The sequence below is a fragment of the Ostrea edulis genome, chromosome 4, assembly GCF_947568905.1.
Source record: "Ostrea edulis chromosome 4, xbOstEdul1.1, whole genome shotgun sequence".
NCBI classification, from domain to species: Eukaryota; Metazoa; Mollusca; class Bivalvia; order Ostreida; family Ostreidae; genus Ostrea; species Ostrea edulis.
In genome coordinates, this window is record NC_079167.1 from 60,254,514 (window position 1) to 60,272,552 (window position 18,039).

The following is an 18,039-nucleotide window of genomic DNA, read 5'->3' on the forward strand; positions in this document are numbered from 1 at the left end:
GAAGAATGACAAATAAATAGGCGAACCTCCAGGAGGTCAACCTCTAAAATGCTAGCCACTACTGTGGTCAGACTCCAAACAAATGGTCCTATAAAACAAAGAAGTGTGGCAAGCCTCCAATATTTATATAAGGCAATCCACCTGTGGCAAGCCTCCAATATTAGGCAATCCACCTGACCAAACTAACCGTTATAATGCTTCTTCTTCCTCCGCTTGACTTAAAAGAACCTTACTGACTGGCTGCAGCTGTATATATACCCTCTGTGGGTCACATGATCAGCAACAGTTTCTAGATCACCCGCTGCTAGCTAATTGTGTATCAGCCATAGTTAAGTTTCTAGATCACCGTTTCTGTAGGCCTCTTGCAACATTGAAAAACATGAAATCATTACACTACCCACGCCTTCGATGACATGCGACCCGCATGTAAATGAAAATCATGATGTAAATCACAGGGTGGGATTTATTGTACATTCTACACTACAGGGTTACTTATCCCTGTAGTAACAAAAGAATTTTTCTTTACATACAATAATTTAACAAAAGCTCATGATTCAACCACATATTACTAATTATACACGACTTTTTCTTCAGAAATAATCTTAGTATCTACGCTCCCTTCTCTGAATTTCTTTACAGTCTTGGTTTTAACGATTCTCCGGACAGGATCTGTCTGGGTTCCCATGTCTCTTTTCCTCTCTATAGCATTGACCGGGACCGCCTGATCTTTTGTTTTCTTTTCAGGGACTGGAGGCACTACATCCCTTTACGTTTGAGAGACACTGGTAAGGAAGGCTTTGTTGGTTTACGGAATAGTCTTCCTTCCATAAGACAGTCATCATCCTTAGGGGAGCAATCTGTATTCTGACTTGATGAATCTTCATCTTCATCACTCCCATTGTCCGAAACGTCCCCAATGAGGTCTCCCGGATCTTGAGACAACCATTCGTGATCACCCTCCGGCTCATTTACCTCTTCACTTCTATTTTCTTTTACCCCAAGCTTAATCAAATCTTCCTGTGCCAATCCTGGGTGACATCTCTTTACATGTCTCTTCAGGTTAGCTTCTTTGTTATTAGAAAAGTCACAACTTGGACATTGAAAAGTCCTCATTGCGCATTTGAAAACATGCTCCCTGTAGTCCTCCTCACTCTTAGCTGAGTATGAACACATGGGGTAGCGCCGAAACTCATAGTTTGGAGTTGTCTTTGTCTTTGCCATCTACAATACACAGAGATTACATAAATGATCATTAATACTAATAAATAATTTTGATCACATAGACTATTTATCAACATAATAGTCATGTAGCCATGTAGGTGGCTTTCTATTTCTAACAGGGCGATCATTGTAATTGTTTCTTGAATTTTCTTGATCTGGGACTGTATCATGTGCAGTGTCTCTCTCTGGCAACACAGTTTCTTCTGTTTCCTGAACTTCTTCACCAGCAAGTATTTGTGGATGTTTCTTCCGCATGCGATCCACATGTATTACTTGCTCACCTCCTCGGGGTCCACAGTTAACCATGTAGGTCAAATCAGACATCTTTCTGATAATCTTATAGGGACCCTGCCAAAAGCTCGTAAATTTTGGAGATCTACCAGGCCTTCTTCGGGGGAAGAATACATATATTTCTTCACCATTTTGAAATGTTTTCCACTTTAGCTTTCGGTCATGATAGTGCTTTTGTCGCACCATTGCTTGGCCAATATTATTCCTGACTGTATTATGGGCAATTTCTAGGCGCTCTTGAAGTTCCCACACCCACTTGTGTGATGGTGCCTTTTTAACATTACGTGGTGGTTCATACATAATGTCTACGGGAGTTTTCGTCTCGCGCCCTAACATCAGCATATTTGGTGTCATGCCAGTAGTTTCTTGTATGGAAGACCGGTAAGCCATCATTACGTAAGGTAAATGAACATCCCAGTCTGAGTGATGCTCATTTACGAAGGCACTAAGCATGGTGGTCAATGTCCTGTTGAAACGCTCGACCATACCATCTGATTGCGGATGGTAGGGAGTAGTATGGGTCTTCTGAATGTCCAGGAGCTTGCATGTTTCTTGAAAGAGCTCGCTTTCATATTGGCGACCTTGATCCGAGTGTATTGTATCAGGAACACCAAAGCGTGTAATTACCTCTTCCACAATCACGGAGGCTATTGTCTTGGCTTCAATATTGGGCAGAGCAAAACACTCTGTCCACTTGGTAAAGTAGTCTGCAACGACTAAGATATACCTATTGCCTTTGTCAGTCTCAGGTAACTCGCCAAGAATATCAGTGGCTATCCTTTCCATGGGATACCCTGAACCTACCAATTGCATAGGAGCTTTGTTTGACATACTTGATGCCTTTCTCTTTGTGCATATTTCACAACCCAATATGTATTGACGCACATCTTTTTGTAAGCCTGGCCAGTAATAGGACTGTCTTATCCTTGACAAGGTTTTATGCATGCCTAAATGACCAGCTGTCCTATCATCATGACAAAATTTAAGTATTACTCTCCTTTCTGCACTAGGAATAACTGCTTGTAATTTCTGACTTTTTGTAACCAAATCCTCCCATTTCCTACAGAGGACATCATTTTGCAAAACTAATCTATTCCATTGAGACCATAAGGATTTTACTGTCACTGACTCTCCTGATATATCATTGTATTCAGGTCTCTTCTGTGCGGCAATCCACTTTTTAACTTTACTAATGTCCCTATCAGAATCTTGCATTTCACTCAGTGGTGTGTCAGAGTAGTCGGTAATACTATTTACAACTGCGTCTGATTCTGGTATCAGACTTGAGCAGGTATGCTGGTGGTCGCTCTTGCACTGTTTACATGGGATCCTACTTAAACTATCAGCATTCTTGTGTAATCTTCCTGGTCTGTGCTCAATGTAAAAGTCATAGCAGGACAATACCTCATTCCATCGGGCCAACTGCCCCTCGGGATCCTTAAAGTTCATCAACCATCTCAACGAACTATGGTCTGTCCTTACTTTAAATTTTCTTCCATATAAGTACTGACGAAAATACTTTACAAAAGTTACAACAGCTAGGAGTTCTTTTCTTGTAACGCAGTACTTTCTTTCGGAATTCGATAAACTTTTACTGGCAAATGCTATTGGTCTTTCTATTCCCTTTTGTACTTGATATAGTACTGCGCCGATTGCCTCATTGCTGGCATCTGTATCGAGGATGAATTCTTGTTCAAAATCTGGATGAGCTAAGACAGGGGCTGTCGATAATTCTGTCCTCAATCTGTCAAAGGCATTTTGGCAGTTGTCAGTCCAAATATATTTTGCATTTTTCTTTGTAAGATCATGCAGGGGTTTCGCAATCATGGCAAAATTTAGCACAAATCTTCGATAGTAACTGCAGAAACCAATAAACGATCTCAGCTCAGTGAGGTTGGTTGGTACTGGCCAATTTTTAACTGCCTTTACTTTATCAGGACTTGTAGCTATACCCTTCTCTGATATGATATGCCCCAAATATTCCACTTTCCTTGCAAATAAGGTACACTTGCGTGCTTTTAGCTTTAGACCGGCAGCTAATAAACAATCAAACACTTGAGTCAAATTCTGAATCATATCTTCTATGCTTTTCCCTACCACAATTATATCATCTAGGTAAACTAGACAGATACGCCACTGTAGGTTTCTTAACACTGTTTCCATCAGACGCTCAAAGGTAGCCGGGGCATTGCAAAGCCCGAATGGCATCACCTTAAATTGATACAAGCCTCGTCGTGTTACAAATGCGGTCTTGCTTCGATCATCTGGAGTCATTCCCACCTGCCAGTAACCGGAGTTTAAATCAAGTGTAGAAAACCACTTAACTCCACTCAGTTGATCTATCGAGTCGTCTATCCTTGGTAGCGGGTAGGCATCCTTTACCGTAACGTCGTTCAACTTACGATAGTCAACGCAAAATCTAGTTGTACCATCTTTCTTTTTAGCAAGGACGACAGGCGAAGACCACGGACTTGTTGATTCTTCAATGACATTTCTTTTAAGCATGTCATCCACATGCTCATCAACTTCTGCTTGCATGTGGACAGGAAGACGTCTTGCATGCTGCTTGATGGGAGGTGCACTTCCAGTATCTATTTTGTGTTCAATTACACGTGTCTGGCCTAGGTCTGCATCAGTTGCGGCAAACAAATTCGAATACTGTAATAACAGTTTGTACACCATTTTGGCATTCTTGGAGTCCATCCCTTCTACAGTTCTTTCATACTGGTTTTTTATATGATCGGGCAACCTTTGGAATTTGACAAAATTCTTATTTTCTTGTACCCCAGCACAAACACTGTCAACAGGTGTCAAGTTAGCCACTAATGTCCCCTTATAGATCGTATGAGCTTGATCTGACAAGTTCATCATTCTAATTGGTGCTACTTTGCCTCCACATACAACGGCTCTAGCTACCAAAGCACGATCAGTATCCACAAATCGACAAGAAGGCTCTATAAGACCTACCTCCGGGACCTTATCAAACAATGGAGGTAAAACATTGCACATTGTAACAATTTCACTACCTGGTGGTATGCAAACATTGTCAGCCAGGGTAACTCTACAACAACCAATTTTACCCTCAAGGTGCAAATTAAAAAGTTTGTTTCTGACTCTTAGTGTCATAGAAGACATATCTAAATTACACATCTGATCTCGTAAGAAATCCAAACCTAGTATGCCATCAACACCTATCTCAGCAACAGCAAAAGCTTGCACAAAATTTTCATTTCCTAACTTAAATGTGATGGTGACTAAACCGTCTGTCTTCAGGCGTGAGCCGTTAGCAGTCACTATAGGTCTATCTAACTTAGCGAAGTTTGAAGCAACACCTACAACAGAGTTAACAATGTCAGGAGATATTATACTCAATGTTGCACCCGAATCTACCAAAAACTTCACGACTTTGCCCTTAATCTCAGCATGTATAAACATTCCTGCCTCACCAACTTTACAGGTAACCCCTGATTTACCTGCTTCCTTATTGCCTGTATTTGTTTTATCACGGCTGTTCCGGAAAGCAGGATAACCCTCTCTGCCTGAAGAGTCGTATTTGCTGGCTGCTTTACCCAAGGACTTTAAGTACTTAAAACAGTTTGCTTTAACATGACCTTGTTTCTTACAAAAGTGGCATACAACTTTAGGCTTTTGTCCACTTCTTCTCTGTACAGACTGAAGGCTTTCAGTATGCCTCTTCTCATCTTTAAGGACCTTTATTTCCTCCTTGAGATCAACCACTGCCTTGGTCAATATTGAAATGGGGTCCAGTTTTTCGTCTTCATTATGTGTGGATCTAGCGTAAGTTGGGCTTTCATGCATACGCTGGTCAGCTGCCTGGAATGCATCCAACTCTACTGCGTGTCTGACAGCGTCATTCAAGTCGGCAGGTCTCGCTTGTATCACTCTCAGACGCATGTCTCTGTCCCTTAAAGCATCTATAAACTGTTCCTTCGCAAGGGTTTCCCTTACCTCTACGGGAGCTGTGGGGTAAGCCAGATTTGTTAACCGCCGAATCTCTTGTCCCAGTTCGGGTAATGTCTCTGTGGCTTTCTGCCGTCTCTCTCTGAGCTGTGCTCTGTAGAGTTCAGTCTGGTTGGTGGGTAAAAACCTCTCCTCCAGTGCCTTACACAACAATCTGTAGTTACACTTTTCTCCCTCAGGTAAATTACCTAAGACACCCTGGGCTTGTCCTCTTAAGGATACCACCAGATGCATGCCCATTTCTGCTACTGACCATTTATTCAGGGTAGTGCATATTTCAAAATGAGATTTAAAATCTACCCAAGATGTACTGCCATCATATTTGTCAGTCTTCACTCCAGAACGGACGGCCTCGTGCTCAGTCTTCTTCTGGCGCCGGCGTGTAACATTATCTCCATAAACCTCATCAAAGGCTGCAGTGTCAATGTACGGCGTGCTTGATAATCGACTCTGATCAGAGCTTAACGGATTGTCCTTTACTACAAAACTAGGCTCGTCATCTTCAAGAAAACTAGTGGTCTTCCTTCCCTTTTTAGGTTTCGCTCCAGTTCCCTCTAATGACTTGTCACCTATTGTGATATGCCTGCTTTCAGGTATGCCTGAATCTCTGGCGCTTGTCTTCCTGACTGTATCTGACAATCCTAAGCTATCTTGTAATTTCTTTAATTCTTTTTCTACCGCTGACATCATAATGTTTTAAGGATTTACACAATGATAAAATATATGAATTAGCTCCGAATTACAAAAGAGGGACAAAAATCAATGAATTAAACCAACAAAAAGTTGCCCAGATCCCACCGCTGCCACCAAATTTTGTAACGTGTCAAGGGGGTTCGTACCCGGTTGATTCCAGGATCTGGGGTTTTGAATTAATTCAACAAGTAAATAATTTTCCTCTGTAAAAATGATTGAACAAAATGATACAGTTTTCCTCTCTAAAGTGATTCCAATATATATAACTACTGGTCTGCAAATATATACAAATAAGACCCTTCCCTTACTTAGGGGAAAATCACACTTGGTCGGCCTATATTACTACTTTATGAGTTTATACACCTCTAGATAGAGATATGTCTTATTCAGGCAGTAACAACTATCTAAGAGGTAAGCCCTAGCCGAATAAAGGTGGTCCAACTCCAGAAGCAGCAGTTACTGTGTTAATGCCTTATTCAGGACGGACAGTGAACTGCTAACCTCTGAAGCCTTACACCTTCCCTAACCGAGGAAGAATGACAAATAAATAGGCGAACCTCCAGGAGGTCAACCTCTAAAATGCTAGCCACTACTGTGGTCAGACTCCAAACAAATGGTCCTATAAAACAAAGAAGTGTGGCAAGCCTCCAATATTTATATAAGGCAATCCACCTGTGGCAAGCCTCCAATATTAGGCAATCCACCTGACCAAACTAACCGTTATAATGCTTCTTCTTCCTCCGCTTGACTTAAAAGAACCTTACTGACTGGCTGCAGCTGTATATATACCCTCTGTGGGTCACATGATCAGCAACAGTTTCTAGATCACCCGCTGCTAGCTAATTGTGTATCAGCCATAGTTAAGTTTCTAGATCACCGTTTCTGTAGGCCTCTTGCAACATTGAAAAACATGAAATCATTACAGTGTCTTCTGCTATTATATCAAAACTTTCAAGCTGGGGTCAAGTGGGGAAAGGGGGATTGTCACCCAATATATCTTTTATTTGCATTACAAAATAACAAATATGGATATTGTTATTAAAAGTGGGGGGCAGACACTCTTGTCCCCTCCCCTTGATTCTATGTACTTGATTAAGACGCATAATATGATAAACTCAATTATTACATTTTGCATTAGTACAATTTGCATCGAGTTCAATGCAGAATGTAATAACGCAAAATGTCATAGATATATAAGATCTATTGAATGTCAAATTATCATAAAATGAAGTAATTGAAAATAACATTATTTAAAAATATGTTTAATTTTTAATTATTGTGTGCTTTAAATGAATCAAATAAATCTGTATTATCAATTAATGAGAGCAATATTGAGTTACTATTCTCCTTTAAATGAATTAACGATATCATTTGTCTTAATAAGAGCGCGATTATTAGAAGATCATCACAAGATCATCGTTTGAATCCCCCCTCTCCTCTCAAGTTCATTTATTTTCACTCACACCATCTCTCTCTCTCTCTCTTTCTCTCTCTCTCTCTCTCTCTCTCTCTCTCTCTCTCTCTCTCTCTCTCACCCCATACACTCGTGCAGTGTTGTATATACAAATTATATATGTATGAACAATTTATGTACCTATAAATGATTTCCTGATTTATAAATCTGCAATACTCTGACCAGTAAATCACACGGTATAAGGATTCATGCACAATACAGGGTAAATATTATACTCTGATACTTCCCCTGATTGAAGATAGCTGATCGGCACGGGCTAAGTGTGTCGCAGTCTGTACAATGGTATTTACTGTTGGAATACAAATGGAGCTTATCGTTTTGTTTCATGGATTATGCAAATAAAGGGAGTTTTACTACTACTTAGATTATTTTCGACAAGTGTACACGTACATCTGCATTCCTTTACAGATATTACGAGTAAATCCAGGTAAATAGTCGTCCACATTCGATGCGTTTTCATGGCGAGCACACATGTCATGTGCATAAGTACATTAGTATTTATATATTTGCATTTTGCTTGAAGTAAGTGTGAATGGTATAGATTTTATACCCATTGCTTATTCTATTTTATCAATAGATAATAGATGAAATATTTCTCCGCGTTTTTGTATAGTGATGTGAAGTGAAGTGTAGCAAAACTCGTCCCCTTATATACCATGCGAATCCTGATACATATAACAATAGAATATCCAACTAATATGGCGGATTAGCCAAGAAATATGGCGGACATATAGAATTATACTATATTTATTAATTCATGTCAGCTTTTACAAGAAAGCAATCGTTATAAAAAATATCAAACTATTTAAACAAAAAGTTAAAAGTTCTCACACAGAAAAAAAAATATAAACGGAGTAAGCTGTAATTAAAATCAGTGTGCCACGAACGGCCAAAGAATCGGTATGAAACACGTCAAACTGCATTTTACCCAACAATAGATTATATGGCCAAACTAGATCATTATAACGACATGCACTGTATCTATGGCAAAGATTTTAAAGTGTTCTAAATTCAAAATGTCACCCATTTTAATGTTTTGTTTTATCTTTAAACTTTTTGACTAAAGTATCACCCATTCATTTCACTCTGAATATTATTCAAATTTGCCAAAATTCGAAGAAAATTGCAATAAAGTCAAATAGCAATTTTGCATTGGTTAAACTTTGCCTAGCTATAAAAAAGGTTATGAATGATCAAAAATTGCCTATGACAAAAGAAAAAAAACCCAATGTATACTCACATGAAATGTAGATCCTCATTTATATACACGGACATCACAAATGTAGAAACGTCACAGGGAACGTCAAGGTGAAAAAATAATGCCACAGTTGAATAGCTACCACTAATATATGTATCAGTGTAAGAGTTTTCATAGAAATGTTGATAGTAGTTGCTTTGAAACTAAGCTAAGCCCCAAATAGGGAAAAGGGAGGCCCAGTTCAAAGGAAATGTCAAGGTCATAATATTGATCCAGTTTCATAGATGTCATCAATATGTATCAGCATATAATGCTTGGAAAAAATATCTTGAGTAGTTTCTTTGAAAATGAGCTAAACGCAAAGTGTGACGGAAGGACGGAAGACGGGCATGACAAACACTATTCATGACGGGGCATAAAATCAAAGTATTTACACAATAAGTTAAAGTTTTTATATAGCACACATAAAATACCATACAAGTTAGCAAATTGTTCATCAGTATGTGTATGATCCCTTCTCTTCTAGGTAGGATGCAACGTTCACGTGACTAGTGAGTGAGTAGTGTTAGGAACAGTCATCAATATAATGCTAAATACTTTTATAACGACGGCGGTACCTCACCTCCGAGGTCACTGCTAACCAGAGCATTTAAACACATTGAAAAATACAGTCTTGTGCATATCATGAAGGGGAGGTGCGTTGCCTTCCTATAACAGATATATTCAATCGTGCCTTGGACATTAGTTAAGAAATCAATATTGCCAATATCAAAAACATGGCATCCATCCTTGCCAAATAGTTGCTTAAAGTGCCCCGGAAGTCATGGGTGCAAAAATGGTAAATTGGTTTAGAAATACATTCGAAAATATAAGAATAAAAAATTATGATCGTGCGTGCATTCAATACCGAGATATTCCCCGTCAAAGTTAGCTATTTTTGCACCTGCCCGAAACCAATCAGCTGAACTTCCGGTTTTACTATATTAAGCCATAATGACGTGTGACGTCACAACCCATCAGTCTCAAACAGACCAGTATGACAAATGCGAGCGATACCTCTGTTTCTGTGGACGAAATCGACCTCCACATATCATTTGCAGCGTCTTCCTTTTAAGATTATCGTAACGAGGACGTACAGGACATCGGCCCTTACCAATAAGAGTCAGCTGCAATGGATTCCCATTATTTCGACGAGTTAAATGGAGAGAGTGCTGAACGTGAACAACTTGAACTTCGCCTCGGAAGCACGAAATGGTAAGGCGCCGTTAGACTGTTTATAAAATAAATTTTGGGAAATACGAAATTGATCAATAATTTTTAACTGTACATCATTCTTAATTACTTTAATGATAAAATTACAGATGTCTAATCACCATATTACGCCTGTCCGCGTCGTACTCACAGGAATATGTCATTTTGTTTGCAATAACAATGTTAGTGGTCGCACTGGTGTGTACCATACCACCCCTTAGTAATTAGGGAGTGGTATGGTATATACCCTCAATTATCAATAGGCCTACTATTTTTACAGACAAAATTATTTGATCCTGTGGTGTATTTTCGCTCATTACTTCATTGGGAAAGAGCTGAAAAATAACATTGATTTTTCTATCCTCTCATGTGACACCCATTTTATACTGTTATATCTGTACTTACAATTTTTCTAATAATTTTTAAAAATTATCATCTAGAGGAGAATTGTCTTATCTTTTCCCCATTATTGAGTTCTCTATTCTTTCACAAATTCACATGGTTTACAAATCACTTTAGGTGTCAATGTGGATTCTATTCCCATATGTCAGCTGCCAAGGAAAGTGTATGCTGCACCGAATTGCCAAGGGTTGATGAGAAGAGGGGAGTCATTCAATAAGGAACTGGCCTGCTTTACTGAACACCCTGGGTTTTCATCAGTGTGTTTAGATGTGCATGAGCTCGAGATGGCATAATACCAATACCCAGTATGGAGAAATGAGGGCAACAATTGAAGAGCAAGTCAATTTTTTTTATTGATTTAATCAATACAAAATTCACATGGCCATTGGGTCCGATTGCTAGTTTATCATTAGTGAATAATTCCAAACATTTCCCGGAATTACAGGCGTAACAGATACATAACACACAGGCAATTTGTTTGATGGTGTTAAGGATACCTAGGGCACAAGGTGCGAGTCCCTCTACCCTCATGTGCTGTGACGAAATTCCTTTGCCTCTGAGGAGTATCAAGGATTCAATGCACCTGAGTGATGGTATGATTTAGTTGAAGCAACTTTTTTTTTAAAACAAATGTACGATTCATACATGATGCATACAAAAAAAATTCAAGCACAACATTCTAACAGAAATGGCCAAAAAATAATACATCAATTTTCTAGAAAGCATCAGCTATACAAACATATTTCAAATAAAATGTGTCCGCACCCAGGAACGGGACGAGGACCCTGCTTTCATGTTCCCATTTTTTAACTCTTACAACTATTATATATACTGTAAAGCTATTACTACATATACTATGATAATATTTCATTCTATAAATTATTTGCAAAAATATACTGTTGCATGCAAGACCAAACAGATTGTTACCCAACGGTCAGACCCTATATCATGGTTGTTCCCAGTCTTTTTTTATTTGTAAAAAATAACACAATTTGTTTTCACAACCTACTACTCTATATGACTTTGGTTCAAATTTAAACAAAAGCAAAGATAAAAGTGTTTCACAATGATTTAACATTTTTAAACAAGATTAAAATAGAGCACATCTGTTTGACCAACATATTTTTTATCTGCTTTGCTAGAATGTCCAAATAGCTAGTATTACGTTTTGTCCTCAATGCAAAATGTAGCACTGCGTCTTCTTTATCAGGATGGAAAAATTCACTGCACAGTGGAGGTGGTTGAGCTGGCAATGAGCATGGTAATGGTTCTGATGACCCTTGAAAAACCAAATAAGTCTCCTTCATCAGGACTGATGGGCTGGAATAAATGGACACTATTTAAAATTTTATGTATGCTTTATATCCTTATATATCAATTGCTATTTACTATATGTATTGCATTTTGATAAATACATTTGTAATAAAAATTCTCATATTAACTTTGTTATTGCTGTTTTAAACTTGATTGAAAGAAAAGTGACAAATGCAAAAATAGTAAAAATGCCATGCCAATTAATTTTGATATGAATTATGATAGTGGATTATCTTTAGAAGTACATTCTTACTAATTGGTGGATCAACAGGCTTCCTACGAACACTTGAACTTCGGGAAGCTGATTTTAAATTGTTGGTCCCCCTCCTTCGTTATGTCATGCAGCCTTGAGGAATTCTCATTAAAAGATAGAACAGTAATCATCAACCTTTCCCAATAAAAAAGGATAAAATAATTGTTACGATAGTACTATATAATGTATTTACTGTTATTCTTTTATTATTTTGAAATAAAATGTCCCCATGTAAATATTGAAATAATTTGCAGTGGGGGGATCCTGATCATTCAGAGGGGGGGGGGGGTATCCCGAAGGTCGGAACCCTCCCCTTTCATCAGAAAATATTGCTAAAAAACACCCACACATATAGATGGTGGAACCCCCCCCTTTAACAACTAAAATTTAATAATGGTATAACCCCCTCCCTTTCCAAAATTCCTGGATCCGCCCACGATTTGTGTAAATTAAATTAGTGAAGAGAGGTTTTCATCACATGTCATTTTTGGAAATAATTTAATTTAATTTTCATTAACGTATAAATCCAAAGGATGTACATGTAGGAGTTATAACAGGGGTTACAGGCCACCCACTCTACACCCCTCAGCCTTCACTTGATTGATCAGAATTGGTATCTTTGCAATATTAACATTTAATCGTGTTGGAAAAATAATATTGCCCACTAAAAGAGTAATAGAAGTCTATGTATATTTAAATTATGCAAAGTTCTTGATAACATTACTAAGATAGGTCAGTGGATCTATATGACAGAATATGTTTAAACGGCAATCTAATCCAGGGTCCTGATCAGATGGGGGCATGTTAGAAACTCGTCATATGGTACGTGTATTGTAATTTATAAAGTGAAAAAAGTTTATAAACGTCACAGACTACAATAAAAATTATCAACTTTCTTACCGATGGAATCTTCATAATAAAGTTACACACGACCTACCCTATTTTTCTCCAGCTTGACGGCAGCCTGGCGCTTGGGTTTAGGCTCGGGCGAAGAGAGGAGGGCAAGGTTGAGGTCGTCCACTTTCCTCTTAGAATAAATCGATAGAATCACACCAGAGCAGAGGCGTTTTTTCGCAGGAATTACAAATTCTCTCATCAGTGAAAACTGAGCCTGGAAACATCCGTCCGTGAAATGTCCACTACAAACAACAGTATACTGGGACGATCCTGTCCAGTCTGCACGGGTCAGTCTCACAAATCGAGTCTATGCTGCTCTCTGTCGCTCGTCCTTCGGGAAAACATGGACGGAAATGGTGTCCGAGGGCCTGTTGTTGCTTCCTACAACTACACACATGCGTCCCTTACTCTTACTTGCCATTTCTCTTCGAATATTTTCTTCTTTTATACTCTCGTCTTGTTGTGAAGAAACCGCCAATGATGGGTTGTGACGTCAGATCCGGTATTACATTTTCAGTCTCGTTTTCGGTATCGTAAAGGTGTGAATTTACGAAGAAGGTTGTTTTTGCCCATTATATCGTTTATTGATTAAAAAATAACTGAAATAATTTTGCTATCGGTATTTATTTTTAAAAATACACAAGACAAACCAAAATGTATATTTGACTTCCGGGACACTTTAAGTTTGCAATCAAACTGATCTTGTGTTATATATTCACCCATCACCCGTTATTATGTTGTAGATAACTGCCATATTATTTTTCTAGATGGGGAGACCGTCTTTTTAGGAGATCTGCATAAGTTTGTCAATTTTATATTGCCTATAGAGATCACAGTGTCTCATACTCTGAATAAACTATGACATACTAGCAAAACCTGTCCTGAATTAATAACTACATTAATTATGGATGAAAGGTTGAGATAACGAACAATGATCAACCTCGTAACTCCTATAAGCAATACAAAATAGAGAGTTGGGTAAACACGGACCACTGCATATACCAGAGGTGGGATCAGGTGCCTATATGATATGATTTATGTTGATTCTATCTACTTTATGCTCTCAATCCCTTGGGTCTATTTGCACTATCCTCTGAATCCCTTGATCCATCTTCTTTATGCTCCCTTGAGTTTATATATTTCATGCTCTGAATCCTTACATCTTTCTATTTTTATCCGTCATTGAACTCCATTTTGATTCTTTTTACCCACTTCCAAACTTTGCTATAATCTATTACCACTTTATGGCACATGTAAAATTATTATGTTGTCATCATTGTTCTTTTGTGAGCCGCTTTATTCGTAAGCCTTTTTCTGCAAGTTTATATTTGTATGTATTGTTATACAACGACAGGTATATTCTTTACATGCTTTCTGGTGATATTCATACGCCATTTTGTGATCTTTTATTATTGTACATATCTTAAATACTTTTAGATATAGACCTGTGGGAAATTAGATTTTAACTTGGGCGTTTATCCTGAGTCATCTCCCGATTTCCGTCTTGATTTTTGGTCGTTGATTTCACTTCTACATCGGAAATATCCTATTTTCAATCGCATGCAGTGTTTTGTTAGATATGTATCTGTCCTATACACTTATATAAACTTAACCAAGCAGTAACACATAGTGAGATTGAGATCAAAAGTGACCTCGTCTAAGTGTTATAACCCCAGACCCTGTACAATTTGGACTGAGCAAAACTCAAGCTGCAGTGAGCTGTATTATGTTAGGTAAAACAAGATTGGGAATTGACTGTTTTACATCACTGTTAGAAAAACTTTGCATGCTTTGTAATAATCTATGATTCCTTGATAGATTGATTATTGTTGAACGTCCCTTTCAAGATATTTTCACTCATATGGAGACCTTACCATTGCCGGTCAAGGACTGTAAAATGTAGACCTATGTTCAGCGCTCACGCACTTTGAGCAGGAAGTGATCTTTATCGTGCCACATCTGTTCTGATACGGACCTCGGTTTTTGCGGTCTAATCCGAAGGGCCGCCCTATTTAGTCACCTCTTACGACAACCAAGGGGTACTGAAAACCTATTCTAACCCGGATTCCCACGGGAATAATAGTTTATGAATTACAAAATGTTTAGTGAAAGCCTCTCCTTAACCCTGTCCTCAAGGGTCCTAAAGTTTGATTTATATCGTAAACGCCTAAGAACTCAGTGGGCAATAAGCCTGTATAGTTCTTTAACACTTTTTATATAATTTGCTTTTTAGTTGGTGTTCGAATTTGATGTTCAGTAATAATTTCACAAATCCGTCCTTCTTAGTTGTACGCTAGATTTTTTTCCCCATTTAATGCAATTAAACCGCCTATGTAGATAGTTTTAGTTTAATTTAATGAAAAGTGAAGATAACGGACAGTGATCAATCTCTGTGGGGATCAGGTGCCTAGGAGGATTAAACATCCCCTGTCGACCGGTCATATCCACCGTGAGCTCTGTATCTTGATTAGGTAAACAGAGCAATCCACCGTCAAAATCAGTGTGAAGCTTTTTACCCAACGACAGGTTGTATTGGCAAAATAAACCGTTATAACGACCATAGATTTTAGCATAACTCATAAATACCATAAATCTTCAATAAATTGAATGTTGTTTTCTGGTCAAAATATCGCTGAAAACAAATACTTTAGACAAACACTTGATATTGCAATATAATTTATAATAAAGTGGTATACATATAAATAAACAAATTAGTTCAATTATGAAATTTTACCAACATACTATCAAGTACTTTGGCATACTCCGTGTATCATACTTTTCTTTTACAGTAGACTTCACTTTACTATTATCAAAACTAGTGTAAAATCTATTACTTTAGTGAACAAGAGCTCCAGAAAGCGAGGCATCACCTCAAAATATAGGCAATCAGTAAACGTAACTTTCTTTTCTATGACATCTTGTAGTGACCTTTCCATTTTGCCCCCCAAATCAATAGGATTTTTCCTCTTTTCATAACAGAGCCACCTGTGAAGTATCAAATTAATTGAGCAAACGATGAGATGACGACAGTAACGAACAGTGATCAATGTCAAAATTACTATAGAGAAATCAAAATTAATAGTAGGGCCAACATCGACCGCTAGAGATACCATAGATGGGATCAGGAGTATAGGAGGAGTAAACATCCCCTGTGACACCCACCGTGAGCCCTATATCTCGATCAGGTAAACGGAGCAATTCGTAGTCAAAATCAGTGTACCAAAAACGGTCTAACAATTGGTATGAAACATATCAGACAGCATTTAAACTAATGATAGGTTGTATTGACAAACTATATCATTATAACAACCATAGAAATTGCGAAATGCTTACTTGAAACGAGACTGTTAAGTAGCCTACCGCGGTTTAAACACTAATAATACGCACATTAACACCATATGCAGGCGATAATGGAATGTTTTGGTACATAAATGTGAGAAGTTTACGATGGAGAAGCTGAAGTAATCACATTTGTCATAAAGTTGAGTCTCTAGTTTGCCGTTATTATCTATGTTTAATAAAATATTCAGTGTGGCCTGTAAAGTACCTATAAACTTTTTTGTGACGTCCCGTGGTGTCGTTAATCTTTGGACCCTATAATACATTGTATTTTTTCTCTCTTGATAACAAAGCTAAATGTGAAGTATCAAATCAATCGAGCGAAACATGTGGCCTGTAGAGTGTGCTTAGATTTGTACATACTCACCCATACATGAACGGTTCGGTTTTTATATCCCCTTGAATTGCAAGGAGGTCATAATCGCTCGCCAAAGCCTAGTGACTAGGTCGCTCGCTTTGCAACCTTTCATTTCTTGATCCCGTTGCTGTATCAAACGTAAGACATTTAGCAGGTATAAAATCTATATTTATCGTAAACATTGCCGAGCATGTTTTGGTCACCAATTGAGTGTGTTTCTCCTAAATCATATGGGTACCTATATTGCTTAAATGATGAATGCCAGCTATTATGCAAACACCCGGACTACAGGAAAACAAAAATTTAGAAAGTGTATGAGCGTTTGAGAATAAAATAACTCAAACAAAACTGGAAATTCACCAGCTTTCTTTCTTAAAAGTGTCGATTGCGTCGAAGAGGAAATGGTATGAACACGATTTGAGGTGAACATTTTGAAGTTTTATCTTTTAATTTTTAATTTTTAGAATGTTTAACTAAGGTATTTCTGATGGTCAGCAAAAATTTTAATGTCAGTTGTCAATGTATATTGGAGAGAGTTCACAGAACTCGTGCCATGTTATTGTTTACATATAGGCTAAATATACTTGTAAAAAGTCGATTCAAGCAGATTTTTTAAAATTATGAACATTATTTGATAGTGTCTATTGTTTAGTACATCTCATTTTGTTTCAAACATGTTATTTCCTATTAAGCAATCTATATGTAAACAAGACATAGCACGGACCTTGTTTACTTAACGAAGAACTTTGAGAGCTGCATCTCACTTGTAACTCAAAAACTAATATTCACATTTTGGTGACCATTAGAAGTACTTTATAGCTAAGCATTGTAAATATTAAAAATGAAAACATAAAATCTCTAGCTCAATCGTTTCCATACCCCTATAATTCCATGGCCAAATTCAAACAATTTCTTCCTGATATTGTCAATTAATAGATACTACCGGCTAATATATTATAAACAATTCACGCTTTGATAACTTGTATTAGTTTTTAAATCGAGGTAAGCTACTGACAAACAAGTTGATGGTACAGGGATTTCAACAGTCTCGATTGAAGTCAGCATTTCGCAAATTCTATGGTCGTTATAACGATCTAGTTCGTCAATACAACCTCGCATTGGGTCAAATGCTGTCTGACGTGTTTCATACCGATTGTTAAGCCGTTCTTGGCACACTGATTTTGACTGCGGATAACTCCGTTTACCTGATCAGGATATGGGGCTCACGGCGGGTGTGACCGGTCAACAGGGGATGCTTACTCCTCCTAGGCACCTGATCCCACCTCTGGTGTGTCCAGGGGTCCGTGTTTGCCCAACTATCTATTTTGTATTGCTTGTAGGAGTTATGAGATTGATCACTGTTCGTT

General features: G+C 37.9%; 1 long non-coding RNA gene and 1 pseudogene across 1 annotated transcript; both read right to left on the bottom strand.

Annotated features, from left to right (window-relative positions):
* Positions 1-563: 563 nt before the first annotated feature.
* On the bottom strand, positions 564-1,221 carry LOC125671623 (RE1-silencing transcription factor B-like; annotated as a pseudogene).
* Positions 1,222-11,725: 10,504 nt separating this feature from the next.
* On the bottom strand, positions 11,726-13,573 carry LOC130054225 (uncharacterized). Its single transcript, XR_008802516.1, has 3 exons — positions 13,016-13,573; positions 12,079-12,182; positions 11,726-11,831 (listed from the first exon to the last, which is right to left on the bottom strand). It is a non-coding gene; the product is annotated as an uncharacterized LOC130054225 (long non-coding RNA).
* Positions 13,574-18,039: the final 4,466 nt, after the last annotated feature.